We start from the raw sequence: 10,999 nt of genomic DNA, 5'->3' as shown, positions 1-10,999 counted from the left end.
TGCATTTATAAGGTTTTACTTGGTATGAATTCTTGGTGTTGAGTAAGATGTTTATTCCATCAGAAAAATTTTCACATTCATTACATTCAAAAGGTTTTTTCTTTAGTATGGATCCTCTTAAGTTGAGGATCCTATGACTTAGTTGCATTCAGTCCATTCATAGGATTTCTTTCCCATATTTATCCTCAGGTAGAAAATAAGCTGAATGCTCTGAGTAGAGTCTTTCCTATATTTTTTATATTCAAATAGATTTTCTCCAATATGAATCCTTTTTTGTTGAATAAAGGATGACCTATGAATATAGACTTTGCCACATTCAGGACACTGATAGAGTTTTACCCCAGTATGAGCTCTGTGATGCAAAGTAAGATATGTAGTTTAGTTAAAAGCCTTCCCAAACTGATTATATTAATAAGCCTGGGTGACTCAATTGGTAAAGCATCTGATTCTTGATTTTGGCTCAGGTCATGATCTCAGGGTTCTGAGATCAAGCCCCACATCAGGCTCCATGCAGGACATGGAGCCTACTTAAGATTCTCTCTCTCCCTCTCCCTTTCCCCTCCCCCCACTAGCACCCAAGCATGCACTCTCTCTCTCTCTCTTTAATAATAATAATAATAGCCTTTCACATCTGTGTGAAACTCCTGATATCACATGATGTAAGTACTTTGACTATAAGCTTTTTCACATTCATTACATTCATAGGGTTTCTCCCCAGTATGTTCTCTGAAGTAGGATGAGAAACAAGTCCCAGGGGAATGATTTTCATTTACATTATATGTAATACCATCATATGGTATCTCTCTGGATGTGTGTTGTATAAGGTGTGACCCCTATGAAAGATCTCCCACAATTTCTCCATTTGTAGAACTTTTTTCCAAAGAAAATTCTCTGATGTTAATTAAGAGTAAAGGTATGACTAGAGGCTCTCTTACATTCATTACGCTAATGAGATTTCACATCTACACCTGAAACTAATGTAACATTGTGTGTTGACTAGACTCAAATAAAAAATTAAAACAAGCAAAAAAAGAAAGCAAAACAGTAATTCAAAAAGATGTACACACCCCTATGTTTATTGCAGAATTGTTTACAATAGCCAAGACATGGAAGCAACCTAATTATCCATTGACAGGTGAATGGATGAAGGAAATATATATATATATATAATGCAATATTACTTAGCCACCGAAAAGAATGAGATCTTGCCATATGAGACAACGTGGATGGACCTAGAGAGTATTATGCTAAGCAAAATAAGTCAGACAGAGAGAGATAAATACCGTATGATTTCACCCATATGTAGAATCTAAAAACGAAACAAAAAGACAGAAACAGATTCATAAATATAGAAAATAAACTGGTGGTTGCTAGAGAGATGGGAGGTAGGGGGCTGGGCAAAATAGGTGAAGGGGATTAAGAGGTACAAACTTCCAGTTGTAAAATAAATAAGTCATGGGGATGAAAAGCACAGCGTAGAGAATATAGTTAATAATATCATAATAACACAGTTATAAAATAAATAAGTCATGGAGATGAAAAGTACAACATAGAGAATATAGTCAATAATGTTGTAATGACATATAGTTAAGACAGATGGTAACCATATTTATTGTGGTGAGCACTGGGTAATGCGTAGACTTGTGGGATCAATAGGTTGTACATCTGAAACCAATATAACACTGTGTGTTAATTATACTTCAATAACAAAATACACACATACATAAGTATACATATATACATAGGGTCTCTGATGTTCAATAAGAAGACATGCACTATCACTGAATGTATACCTACATCCTTTGCAATTGTAGGCTTGTCTCCACTATGAGACAGTATGTCTCTGAAGTTCCAATATTTCTTTGAATTTGAGTAAGTTATGCAATGCAGCTGAGGTGTTTTCCACATTTGCTATATTTGTAAGGCTTTTCACCTGCATAGCTTCTCTTTTGATTAATTAGGTTCTGGGTTGTGTGAAGTTATTTCTATCATTGTTACAGTTATGCACTGTGTAACCTTCAGGAATATGTTCCCTTGAAATAAGATTTGAGTTCAGACTAAAGTCTTCCCCAAATTCAATACATTTAAGTACATTCTCCTGAATAAGGCTTTTTCTTATGAATGACAGTTACTTACCAGGAGAAATCTCCAGTGACACCCTAAGTAGTCACCAAAATCTGAGACTTCACTTGGGGATTACAAAATGTCATCTGACTTGAGCTTTTGTGCTGGTCCAGGGGGAAAAGTCTTCAGAAAAAATTTGCTTCAGATTTGAATCTTTGGTTCGAATTCTTATTTCTTGGCCTGAAAGAAATTACAAATGTAGAATCTCTGTCACAGAAGAAACTTCTATGGGGAAACTGAAGCATAAAGTAACTGAAACACGTATAAGTTTAATGGGCTTTGTCAGCTTTCAAATAATAATCTATATGAGTTACCTATGGAATTTTGAGCACAGAGAATGGAAGCCATTGTGATATATAAGCAAGAAGTGAGACAGGGACAAAAAGTGGTTACAGAGGTTCCAGTAAGAATATTAGATGGGGGCAGAGAATAAAAACGGTCCTTCATGGAGGATTGAAGGGCGACAACTGGGGCCATGGAAACAGACAGAAGAGATACTGAAAAGGGGAACTAAGTGCAGAGAAGGCAGAGAAGAGCACAGCCCAACTCAACACCAAAATCAAGAGATGCCAGCGTGGTTAAGCAAGTCAGCAAACGTATGACAGCGGGCACCCGAGAGAAATGCAAGAGAAGCCAAGTGCAGTCTAGAAGAGGCACCATTTATAGAGCATCGGTGGAAGGGTGTGCACTGCAGAACATGAGCAAATAGGAGCAGGAGAAGCTTCATGCTCAAACAAGTGGCACCCAGAGGCAGGACTGAGGCTATTCAGTGTTTCTGAAGCAGCCCCGACTTCCCCTGGGAGAAGGCTCTGTGGCCCCATGTCTAGAAACCACCGGCTTGCTGGACAGCCTTGTGTGTGAGCACCCAAGGCTCCCTCCCACCTGGAGAGGGCCCCCTAAGGATATCCCTCATCCCATCCATGGCAATCAGCCTTGCTCCAACCGGGAGATCACATCAGGCCTGGAATCCTGACACTTTGCTCAGGAAAGACAAGAGGCTTAAGTGTTGGGGCTGGTGGCATGTGTGAGCCCAGGGCCCTGCCTCCATTCTTCTGCCTTTGGGTCCTTTACAACATGAATGAAGAGGGCTATGTCCCAAGGAGCAGAAGAGTCTGACCTCTGGACATCCAAATATGGTACCATAAGTCAGAGGCCTTAAGGTTTCAGTATTCAAGTTTTGGATAGAGAAGAGAAAGCTGATTCCTCATTTATCCCTATTGTCCAAGAAAGTTGCACAAAGGCCTCTAAGGATCCATAGGCAATGTGTCTCTGCAAGTTCAAAACCTCTTTCGAGTGTTTTTGCCTCTTTTAAAATCACACACATGTCCTTGTAACCTATAATACATACATACTTATTTAATGTAAATGCAATCACTTACCAGTTAAACTATTTAATATCCCTCCCTCCCTCCCTCCATCAACTAAGAGACAGTCTGGAAAGATAGTACCCTCTTCCTCTCGTCCCTTGTCATACTCATAAGAGATATTGATCTGTAGTTTTCTTTTTTGTGACGACTTTGGTATCAGGTTGATATTGGTCTCATACAATGAGTTGATAAGTGTTTCCCTTCCCTGTATCTCTTGAAAGAGTCTGTGAAGGTATTAATTCTTTAAATGTTTGGTAGAATTCACCAGTGAAGCCATCTTGTCCTGGGCTTATGTTTGCAGGAAGTTTTTTTTTTTTCCTCCAGTTTTTTAAAATTTTCTATTGCAGTATAATTAACATAGAGCGTTATATTAGTTTCAGTGTACAATATAATGATTCAAATTTCTATACATTACTCAGTGCTCATCACGATAAGTGTACTCTTTGTAGGAAGTTTTTTAAATCACTAACACAATCTCTTATTTTAGGTCTATTCAGATTATCTATTTCTTCTTGAGCCAGTTTTGGCAGTTGGTATCTTTCTAGAAATTAGTCTATTTCATTTAAGTTATTTAATTATTGGTCAGTATTAATGTGCCCTTTTTCATTTTGTGGATTTTAGTCACTTGAGTCTTCTTTTTTCCTAGCCAATTCTGTTGATCTTTTCTTTCTTTTTTTTTTTTAAGATTTTATTTATTTATTTGACAGAAAGAGACACACTGAGAGAGGGAACACAAGCAGGGGGAGCTGGAGAGGGAGGAGCAGGCCTCCCGCCAAGCAGGGAGCCCAATGCAGGGCTCGATCCCAGGACCCTAGGATCATGACCCGAGCCGAGGGCAGACGCTTAACGACTGAGCCACCCAGGTGCCCCTCTGTTGATCTTTTCAAAGACCCCAGTTTTGGGTTCATTATTTTCTCTATTGTTTTCCTATTTTCCATTTCATTTATTTTCACCCTAATATGTATTATTTTCTTGTTTTTGCTTGCTTTGGGTTCTAGTTGGCATTTATTTCTCAGTTTCATAAGGTAGAAGTTTATGTTGTTGATTTAAGAGCCTTCTTCCAGGGGGTGCCTGGTTGGCTCAGTCAGTAATGCATGTGACTCTTGAACTTAGAGTTGTAAGTTCAAGCCCCACACTGGGTGTAGAGATTACTTAAAAATAAAATCTCAAAAAAGAAGAGCTTTTGGATCACCTGGGTGGCTCAGTCGGTTAAGCGTCCAACTCTTGATCTCAGCTCAGGTCTTGATCTTAGGGCCATGAGTTCAGCATCGCGCTGGGCTCCATGCTGGGCATGGAGACTCCTTTAAAAACGAAAAAAAAGAGCTTTCTTCTGTTTTAATGTAGGGGCTTATAGCTCTAAATTTCTCTCTAGGCAGTGCTTTTGCTGCATCAATTAAATCTTGGTATGTTGAACTTTCATTTTTTTTAAAGTCTTTCTTTTCTTGTCTTTTCTTTTCTCTCTTCTTTCTTTCTCTTTCTTTTTCTTTCTTTCTCTTTCTTTCTTCCTTCTCTTTCTTCTTTCTTTCTTTCTCCTCTTTCTTTTACTTTTTCTTCTTTCTTTCTTCTTTCTTTCTTTCTTTCTCTTTCTTTCTTTCTTTCTTTCTTTCTTTCTTTCTTTCTTTCTTTCTTTCTTTCTTTCTTTCTTTCTTTCTTTCTTTCTTTCTTTCTTTCTTTCTTTCTTTCTTTCTTTCTTTCTTTCTTTCTTTCTTTCTTTCTTTCTTTCTTTCTTTCTTTCTTTCTTTCTTCTTTGTCAGAGAGAGAGAGTGAGCACAAGCAGGGGGAACAGTAGGCAGAGGGAGAAGCAGGCTCCCCACTGAGCAAGGAGCCCAATTCAGACTCTATCCCAGGACCCTGTGATCGTGACCTGAGCCGAAGGCAGACACTTAACCAGCTGAGCTACCCAGGCGTCCCAAACTTTCCTTTTAATTAACCTCAAAATATTTTCTAATTTCCCTTGTGGTTTCTTCTCTGAGCAACTGGGTATTTAGGAGTTTGTTGTTTCATTTCCACATATTTGTAAATTTTACAAATTTCCTGTTATTTCTAATTCCATCCCTTTGTGCTCAGAGAACACACTTTCTATAACTTTATTTCTTTTAAATGTATGGAGCCTTGTTTTCCTTGTTTAATGGTCTATGAAACTGTTCTATGTCCACATGAGAAGATATGTATTTGCTGTTGCTGGGTGGGGCATTCTGTAGTTTTCTGTGAGGTTTAGTTGCTTTCTAGTCTTCTTCAAGTCCCCCATTTCATTGCTGATCTTCTGTCCAGTTGTTCTGGCCATTACTGAAAGTGGGGTGTTGAAGCCTCCAAGTCTTATTGTTGAATTGTCTATTTCTCCTTTCAACTGTGTCAGTTTTTGCTTCATGCACTTTGAGGCCATGTTGTTAGGTACATATATTGCCTATATGTTTATAATTGTTACATCACTTTGATGGAGTGACTCTCCTACCATTATATAATGTCCTGTCTCTAGTAACAATTTTTGTTTTCAGGTCTATTTTATCTGATGTTAGTATAGCCACTCAGCTCTCTTTTGGTTATATGCTTGCAGGAAATATCTTTTTTTCCTACCTTTCCTTGTAAAGTTTTTGTGTCTTTGTAAGTTTTTTTTGTAAGATTTTATTTATTTATTTGAAAGAGAGAGACAGATAGCGAGAGAGAGAGAGAGCATGAGCAGGGGGGAGAGAGAGAAACAGGCCTCCCGCTGAGCACGGAGCCGATGTGGGGCTTAATCCCAGAACCCTGGGATCGTGACCTGAGCCAAAGGCAGATGCTCAACCAACTGAGCCACCCAGGCACCCCTATTTGTGTGTTTGAATCCAAATTGAGTCTCTTATAGACAACTCACAGTTGGATCATGTTTTTAAATCCATTCTACCTGGGGTGCCTGGGTGGCCCAGTTGGTTAAACTTCTGCCTTCTGCTCAGGTCCTGATCTTAGGGTCCTGGGATCAAATCTCACGTCAGGCTCCCTGCTCGGGGGGAGGGGGTGGAGTCTGCTTCTCCCCCTGCCCTCCCCACTGCTTTTGTGCTTGCTCTCTCTCAAATAAATAAATAAATAAATAAATAAATAAATAAATAAATAAATACAATCTTAAAAAAAATAAATCCATTCTACCAATCTTTGCTTCTAATGGAAGTGTTTGATCAATTTACATTTAATGAAATTACTGATCAGAACTTACATCTGCCATTTTGCCATTTGTTTTCTATATGCCTTATGTCTTCATTTGTTCCTCAGTTCCTCTATTATTGCCTTCTTTTATGGTAAATAGATATTTTCTAATGTCCTGTTGTTTCTTTTACTACATATATTTTGGTTATTTTCCTAGTGATTGCTTTGGGGATTATAATTCACATCTTCATTTATAGCAATCTAGTTCATATAGCACCAATTTAATTTCAGTAGTATATAAAAACTTTGCTTTTATATAGCTCCATTTTCTCTCCTTTATACTGTTGTTACAAAACCTAAAATAATTTACATATTCCCAGGAGTAATAGGAGAGTTTAATAAGACAACAGACTATAAGATCATGATATACAAATATGCCAAGTTTTGGGGGGGTGGAGCAAGATGGCGGAGGAGTAGGAGACCTGGATTTCGTCTGGTCTCAGGAATTCAGCTGAATAGGGATCAAACCATTCTGAACACCTACGAACTCAACAGGAGACGGAATAGGAGAGTAGCAACAACTCTCTGAACAGAGAAGCGAACACTTACTGGAAGGTAGGACGTGCGGAGAAGTGAATCCGAGGCGATATTCGGGAGGATAGACGGCGGGGGAGGGGGCCTCCATCGGCCACTTCTGGCAAGTGATAGAGCCCTGGAGCACAAAATCGGAACTTTTAGAAGTTGGCTCCGTTGAGGGACGTCGCTCCAGTGGCTCAACTGGGGGAGGAACCCTCGCGGGACAGTGTGGTCTCAGGACCCTCGGGGTCACAGAAAGACCGGGGGTGCCTGAGTGTAGCAGAGCTCCCAGGTATCGAAGCCAGGAAGCCGGCTGCAGAGACGGAGCTCTCAGGTCGGGGTTGCCATAAACTGTGATCTGTGGCCCAGTTGGGCCACTGCTCCTCCAGCAGGGACCCAAAAAGCAGCAGAGCCGGGGAGACTCCCCTCCCTCCCCCGGGAGGAGCGTCACGGGAACGCACCGCAGGAATTTGCTGGGTTTGGAGGCTCCACACGGGGTCGGGTGCCAGAGATAGAAACACTTGGGTCACAGGCCGGGTGAGCACGGAGTGCGGCCAGAGACGGGGACATGGGAGTGACTGCTTTTCTCTGGGGGCGCGCTGGGGAGCGGGGCCCCGAGTTCTCGGCTCCTCCAGGTGGAGATTGGGAGGCTGCCATTTTCACTCTCGTCCTCCAAAGCTGTACCGAGAGCTTGCAGGGAACAAAAGCTCCCGAGAGCAAACCCGAGCAGATCGCCTAGCTTGGACCGGTAAGGGCGGGACAATTCCGCCTCTGGCAAAGACATTCGGGAACCATGGCAACAGGCCCCTCCCCCAGAAGAGCAGCAGGAAGAGCCAGCCAAGACCAAGTTTACTGATCAAGGAGAACGGGAGAACTCCAGCGCTAGGGGAATACTGCACATAGAATTCATGACTTTTTTACCATGATTCATTAGTTTTTCAAAGTTAATTTTTTTAACTTTTTTTTAATTTTTCTTTTTCCCTTTTAAAACCAACAACTTATCAATCCCTTTTTGAAAAAAAAATTCTTTATTTTTCATTTTTAGAGTCATATTCTATCCCTTCATAGTAGATACCCTTATTTTTGGCATATATATATATAAGTTGTTCTCTCTTTAAAATTTTGAGATACAGTTTCTTCTAACAGATCAAAATATACCCTAAATCACTAGTGTATGGCTCTGTTCTAGTCTCCTGCCTGATCCCATTCTCTCCCATTTTTTTCTTTTTTTAAATCTTCTTCTTTCTTTTTTCAAACAGCTTCTTATCAATTCCTTTTATAAAATCTTTTATAATTTTCATTTTTACAGTCATCTTCCATCCCTTCATTGTATCAACCCTTATTTTGTACATAGATAAGTCTTTCTTTCTTTAAAATTTTAGGAGGCACTTTCTTCTAACAGACTAAAATACACCCAAAATCTAGTGCGTGGCACTAATCTATGCACCAGCCTGATCATATTTGATCATATTCAGGTTTTTTTTTTGTTTTGTTCTGTTTTTGTTTGTTTTTATCTTTTTCTTTTTCTTTTTTTTCCCTTTCTTTTTTCTTTCTTTCCCTTTCTTTTCCCCTGGTTTCAGGTCTTTTCTGATTTGATTAGAGTATATTTTCTGGGGACGTTGTTAACCTGTTAGCATTTTGTTCTCTCATTCATCTATTCTCCTCTGGACAAAATGACAAGACGAAAAAAATCACCTCAGCAAAAAGAACAAGAGGTAGTACCATCTACCAGAGACCTACTCAATATGGACAATAGTACGATGTCGGACCTAGAGTTAAGAATCATGATTTTAAACATACTAGCTGGACTTGAAAAAACCATGGAAGTTATTAGAGACACCTTCCTGGAGAAATAAAAACTAAAATCTAACCAAATCGAAATCAAAAAGGCTATTGATGAGGTGCAATGAAAAATGAGGGCACTAACTGCTAGGATAAATGAGGCAGAAGAGAGAATCAGTGATATAGAAGACCAAATGATGGAAAATAAAGAAGCTGAGAAAAAGAGAGATAAACAACTACTGCATCACAAGGGCAGAATTCGAGAGATAAAAGATACCATAAGATGAAACAACATTAGAATAATTGGGATCCCAGAAGAAGAAGAAAGAGAGAGAGGGGCAGAAGGTATACTGGAGCAAATTATAGCAGAGAACTTCCCTAATGTGGGGAAGGAAACAGGCATCAAAATCCAGGAGGCACAGAGAACCCCTCTCAAAATCAATAAAAATAGGTTAACACTCTGACATCTAATAGTAAAACTTACGAGTCTCAGAGACAAAGAGAAAATCCTGAAAGCAGCTCGGGAGAAGAGATATGTAAACTATAATGGTAGAAACATTAGATTGGCAACAGACCTATCCACAGAGACCTGGCAGGCCAGAAAGGACTGGCATGGTATCTTCAGAGCACTAAAGGAGAAAAATATGCAGCCAAGAATACTATATCCAGGTAGGCTGTCATTGAAAATAGAAGGAGAGATAAAAAGCTTCCAGGACAAACAAAAACTAAAGGAATTTGCAAACACAAAACCAGCCCTACAAAAAATATTGAAAGGGGTCCGCTAAGCAAAGAGAGAGCCTAAAAGTAACATAGACCAGAAAGGAAGAGAGACAATATAGAGTAACAGTCACCTTACAGGCAATACAATGGCACTAAATTCCTATCTTTCAATAGTTATCCTGAATGTAAATGGGCTCAATGCCCCAATCAAAAGACACAGGCTATCAGATTGGATTAAAAAACAAGACCCATCGATATGCTGTCTACAAGAGACTCATTTTAGACCCAAAGACACGCCCAGATTGAAAGTGAGGGGGTGGAAAACAATTTACCATGCTAATGGACACCAAAAACAAGCTGGGGTGGCAATCCTTATATCAGACAAATTAGATTTTAAAACAAAGACTGTAATAAGAGATGAGGAAGGACACTATATCCTACTTAAAGGGTCTATCCAATAAGAAGATCTAACAATTGTAAATATCTATGCCCCTAACGTGGGAGCAGCCAATTATATAAGGCAATTAATAACAAAAGCGAAGAAACACACTGAAAACAATACAATAATAGTGGGGGACTTTAACACCCCCCCTGACTGAAATGGACAGATCATCTAAGCAAAAGATCAACAAGGAAATAAACACTTTAAATGACACACTGGACCAAATGGACTTCACAGACATATTCAGAACATTCCATCCCAAAGCAACGGAATACACATTCTTCTCTAGTGCCCATGGAACATTCTCCAGAATAGATCACATCCTAGGTCACAAATCAGGTCTCAACCAATACCAAAAGATTGGGATTATTCCCTGTATATTTTCAGGCCACAATGCCTTGAAACTGGAACTCAATCACAAGAGGAAAGTCGGAAAGAACTCAAATACATGGAGGCTAAAGAGCATCCTACTAAAGAATGAATAGGTCAACCAGGAAATTAAAGAAGAATTAAAAAAATTCATGGAAACCAATGAAAATGAAAACACAACTGTTCAAAATCTTTGGGATACAGCAAAGGCAGTCCTGAGAGGAAAGTATATAGCAATACAAGCCTTTCTCAAGAAACAAGAAAGGTCTCAAATACACAACCTAACCCTACACCTAAAGGAGCTAGAGAAAAAACAGCAAATAAAGCCTAAACCTGGCAGGAGAAGGGAAATAATAAAGATCAGAGCAGAAATCAATGAAACAGAAACGAAAAGAACAGTAAACAGATCAACGAAACTAGGACCTGGTTCTTTGAAAGAATTAACAAGATTGATAAACCCCTGGCCAGACTGATCAAAAAGAAAAGAGAAATGACCCAAATC

The 10,999-nt window shown here is 39.4% G+C and overlaps 1 long non-coding RNA gene across 1 annotated transcript; it reads right to left on the bottom strand.

Moving 5' to 3' along the window:
- Window positions 1–1,058: 1,058 nt before the first annotated feature.
- Window positions 1,059–7,274, bottom strand: LOC148162289 (uncharacterized). The gene is made up of 3 exons (XR_015766981.1): window positions 7,218–7,274; window positions 2,137–2,304; window positions 1,059–1,665 (listed from the first exon to the last, which is right to left on the bottom strand). It is a non-coding gene; the product is annotated as an uncharacterized LOC148162289 (long non-coding RNA).
- Between the last annotated feature and the right edge of the window lie 3,725 nt (window positions 7,275–10,999).

This window comes from Eumetopias jubatus, unplaced genomic scaffold (genome assembly GCF_037043125.1).
Source record: "Eumetopias jubatus isolate StellerSeaLion01/CBP00866 unplaced genomic scaffold, mEumJub1_p1.0 scaffold_16, whole genome shotgun sequence".
Lineage (NCBI taxonomy): Eukaryota > Metazoa > Chordata > Mammalia > Carnivora > Otariidae > Eumetopias > Eumetopias jubatus.
Note: the sequence above shows the minus strand (reverse complement) of the source record. Positions and strands in the feature narration are given on the sequence as shown.